General features: G+C 42.5%; 1 non-coding gene across 1 annotated transcript; it reads left to right on the forward strand.

The window, feature by feature from the left end:
* Nucleotides 1-4,445: 4,445 nt before the first annotated feature.
* On the forward strand, nt 4,446-4,632 carry LOC130294771 (U2 spliceosomal RNA). Its single transcript, XR_008848626.1, has one exon. It is a non-coding gene; the product is annotated as a U2 spliceosomal RNA (small nuclear RNA).
* Nucleotides 4,633-5,012: the final 380 nt, after the last annotated feature.

Raw genomic sequence — 5,012 nt, forward strand, 5'->3', positions numbered from 1 at the left:
CCGCTTGTGGGACCGTGCGGAAAAACCAGAGAGGCCTCCCTCTAAATTTTCTGCAGACACCTATGCCCAAGGTTGAGTCCCCTGCCCTTACCCATGAAAACCTGTTGTTGGTCAGGTATAAGGATAAGAGGGATGTCCTTATGGTGACCACTATTCATGGTAACGGCAGCTCACCTGTCCCTGTGCGAGGTACCACAACACCGGTCCTCAAGCCCGATTGTATTCTGGACTACAATCGGTATATGGGGGGAGTTGATCTTTCTGATCAAGTCCTCAAGCCATACATGGCCATGCGGAAAACACGGGTATGGTACAAAAAAGTTGCGGTCTACTTGGTACAGGTTGCCATGTACAACGCTTTTGTACTGTCCCAGTACGCTGGCAACACAGGGACATTCCTCCAGTTCCAAGAAGAAGTCCTAAAGGTCCTGATCTTTGGCGACCGGGAAAGAGCAGGCCAGACTTCCCAAGGAACTGGAGTTATAGGTGCCAGGATCGTCCCAGGCCAACACTTTCCAGGTGAGGTCCCCCACACTGGAAAGAAGGGACAATCCCAGAAAAAATGCAGAGTGTGTAACAGGAGGGGGATTCGGAAGGATACCACCACTCAATGTGACACTTGCCCCGATCATCCGGGCCTCTGCATTAAAAACTGCTTCAGGGAGTATCACACTTCCATGCAGTACTAAATTTTCCCTTTTCATTTAAATTTTCCATAATTTGACCCCAATGTACCATGTCCAGAGTACATTCCAAATTTTAACACCATAAAACCCCTAAATTGCCCAAAAAAACTCATCAAAAAAAAAAACTGATGAGACCTCTGGGGGTATTTTTTCTCTGGGTCATGGGTCACTGAGTCACTATCATCGGGTTCTTTTTTTGTTACCTCAAATGCGCAACGCTCTCTCTCCACCTGAGGCAACAGGTTAGGGACGGCCACACACGTCACATTCCCAGAATGATGATTCAGAGCATAGGGATTGGGGCGGGCATATTTTTTAGTTTTGGCTATGCTCTGGGTCATCATTCTTGGAACATAACCTGTTTTATAATTTTATGTCCCACTGTACCCCATTTTAGTTATTTAGTGTACCCCAGTTATTTACCCCATGTAATGCCCCTTGAGGGGGGGTCCCACTGTTCTGGCTCCATAGGCCGCAACTCAGAAGCTCAAGGCCCCTGAATGTGACCTACTCCTCTCAGACCAGTGTTCAAGCTGTTTACGCCCAGACTTGAGGAATGTCTTTACTCCAAAGAAATGCATTTACAAACTTACGGTGACATTTTCTCCTTTTACCACTTGTGAAAATGAAAAATTTGGTGAAACCCCAGCATTTTATTGTAAAAAAATGCAATTTTTCATTTTCACATCCCACTTCATGGATATTTATCAAACACCTGTGGGGTGTGAAGACTCACTGTACCCATTGTTATGTTCCTTGAGGGATGTAGTTTCCGAAATAGTATGCCATGTGTTTTTTTTTTTTTGCTGTCCTGGCACCATAGGGGCTTCCTAAATGTGACATGCCCCCGAGCAAGATTTGCTCTCAAAAAGCCAAATATGACTCCTTATGTTCTGAGCATTTTAGTTCGCCCGTAGTGCACTTCAGGTCAACTTATGGGGTACCTCCATACTCAGAAGAGATGGGGTTACAAATTTTGGGGGGTGTTTTCTGCTATTAACACTTGCAAAAAATTTGATTTTTTTTTTTTTTTTTTACATATGCAAAAGTTGTGAGACCCCTGTGGGGTATTAAGGCTCACTTTATTCCTTGTTACGTTCCTCAAGGGGTCTAGTTTCCAAAATGGTATGCCATGTGGTTTTTTTTTTGCTGTTCTGGCACCATAGGGGCTTCCTAAATGCAACATGCCCCCCCAAAACCATTTCAGAAAAACGTACTTTTCAAAATCCCCTTGTCGCTCCTTCCCTTCTGAGCCCTCTACTGCGCCCACCGAACAATTTACATAGACATATGAGGTATGTGCTTACTCGAGAGAAATTGGGCTACAAATACAATTATACATTTTCTCCTTTTACCCCTTGTAAAAATTCAAAAATTGGGTCTACAAGAACATGCAAGTGTAAAAAATGAAGATTGTGAATTTTCTCCTTCACTTTGCTGCTATTCCTGTGAAACACCTAAAGGGTTAACACACTTACTGAATGTCATTTTGAATACTTTGAGGGTGTAGTTTTTATAATGGGGTCATTTATGGGGTATTTCTAATATGAAGACCCTTCAAATCCACTTCAAACCTGAACTGGTCCCTGAAAAATAGTGAGTTTGAAAATTGTGAAAAATTGGAAAATTGCTGCTGAACTTTGAAGCCCTCTGGTGTCTTTGAAAAGTAAAAACTTGTCAATTTTATGATGCAAACATAAAGTAGACATATTGGAAATGTGCATAAAAAAAATTATTTGGAATATCCATTTTCCTTACAAGAAGAGAGCTTCAAAGTTTTCATCAAATTTTTGGATTTTTAACCAAGAAAGGATGCAAATTACCACAAAAATTTACCACCATGCTAAAGTAGAATATGTCACGAAAAAACAATCTCAGAATCAGAATGATAAGTAAAAGCATTCCAGAGTTATTAATGTTTAAAGTGACAGTGGTCAGATGTTCAAAAAACGCTCTGGTCCTAAGGTGTAAAATGGCCTGGTCCTTAAGGGGTTAAAGAAGGGAGGGCTCAATATTTGCGCATATGCGAAGAGCAGAGAGGGATGATCGGTGATCACTGTGATGTGTACTGTGAACAAAAAAAAATCTAATATTCGCAATTGCGAATATATAGTGCAATATTCGCAATATTCGTGAATTCGCGAATATGCGATATTCAGGATTAAAATTTGAATCGCGAATATTCACGAGCAACATTAATCCTGACTGACCTACAAGATCCATCATCGGATACCTTTTCTATTAGTTTTACTGATACCATGTTTCCTACTCCCAATCCTACATTTTACCCGGTTAATTCCAGGTGCGAGCCAATGGACTTGTTTCAACAACACATTGAACAGGACTTGAAACTACTGGAAACAAACAGTAATAAAACTATTGTTTATTTAACCTGGAAACAAAGAAAAGCATGAACAGAACTAAGAAATAACACAAATATCATCATACATCCATCCGATAAAGTAGGTTCAGTAGTGGTGATGGATTGTCCGTTGAACGAAAAATTTGTCAATGAAATGCTTTAGGATCAACTCACATACCGACCACTGAGGCCTATTGTGGCGAAGATCAATTCCCTTCTTGAACGACTGGGTGCATGGCTGGATAATCTTTTACAACCACCCGCTACCCACACCCCAGGATGTATCCAAGACACCAAGTCACTTCTACAAGCCACACAAAATATCATATGGTCAAAGGATGCTACATGGTTATCTTCTGACATAGTGGCACTCTATACTTGTATCCCACATACCTATGCAGTCCAAGTTGTAGCATATCATCCTGACAAATACAGCAACTACAGTACAGAACTCAAACAATACATTTTGGATGTTTAATTTTTTCTGCTTACACATAATTTTTTCAGTTTCAATAAACAATATTAATTGCAGACTACTGGATGTCCCATGGGAGCTAAATTTTCTCCATCTTTGGCCAATCTATACATGGCCCACTTGGAGGAGGTTGTCCTGTATAACACTACCAATCCATTTTTCCACCTTATGGGATGGTATGGCAGATACCTGGATGATCTCCTCCTAGTGTTGCTTGGTACCTCGGAACAATTCAATGAATTCAGTGAATTTATAAATCATAATCAGTATAATTTACAGTTCACAACCAAATGGGATCATCTGAGCACAAATTTTTTGGACATCACCTTAAAAGGGGTACCACAATCTAACAAAATTGTAACAAAACTAAACCATAAAGAAACTGCGGGCAATTGCCTACTACATGCCAAGGGCCGTCCCCCACGACACATCATCAGGAACCTCCCAATAGGGGAATTTGCGAGAGCAAGGAAGACATGCTCAGAAACATGGGGCTATTAAAAAACCTGCTTAGACATAACAAATCATCTAACTGATAGTGGATATGCACATGAAGACACCCAACATGCTATGAATATTGTCAATTCCAAACCTAAGGGATACTACTTGGAAAGTAGACCCCAGAGCAATCCAACCCTCTCTCCCACTGATCCCCTCACATTCAGCACAGCATACAGTACAGAGTTTGAATAAGTGAAACAAATTGTCTAACAACACTCACCCGTTCTCCGCCACAATGAGACTGTCCAAAATACTGAACGTAGGAGTCAGAGTGGTCCCCCGGAGGGGCAAATTCCTATACAACCAACTCTCTCACAGTGTTTTCCTAACCAAAACTAAAGACAAACAGAACTGGCACAGTTGTACGGGATGGCATAAATGTGGCCACACGTGGTGTAGTCTATGAAAATACATTTTCATATTCGCTTCTCGGCCTTTTGGCTAAGATCAAGTGTAGTATCTGTTCTTATCAGTTTTCATGCCGGTGGCAAACTACGCCGGTATGGGGCTGGTGGGGATGGGTGCTGCATGGAGTGTGCAGGTGTACCAGGGCTTTCCGGGGCTGGTTCTGAGGAATCAGCTCGACGGCTGCCCCGATGTGACCTGTTCCCTCTGGGTCTCGCCACGAGGCTGAGAGGGTCTAGAGCCGAAGTACTTTTGTACCTCGGGGAGTGGTGACCCCGAGGTGCCGAAACTCACTGGGAATACTGGCTCACTGAGTTGAGGCACGGGCACCATAATCTCTTCACCTTGTGGCACTCACCTCTTGATTCCCGGCCTTCTGGTTAGGATCAGAGAAATTTTTATAGATCCGGCCGGATTTCTGGGCAGTATATCTGCACACATTCACTTATTTATTTCTTTTTGTCTCACTGTGTCACTTTTTGCGTGTTGTGTGTTCACAGGATTTGTCAGGATGCGGTAGCCCTTCTGGATGTCCCTCCTGGCGGTCTAGGGGAGGTGTGTGTGGCCATTAGGTTCCGCACCT

This window comes from Hyla sarda, chromosome 10 (assembly GCF_029499605.1).
Source record: "Hyla sarda isolate aHylSar1 chromosome 10, aHylSar1.hap1, whole genome shotgun sequence".
Taxonomy (NCBI): Eukaryota; Metazoa; Chordata; class Amphibia; order Anura; family Hylidae; genus Hyla; species Hyla sarda.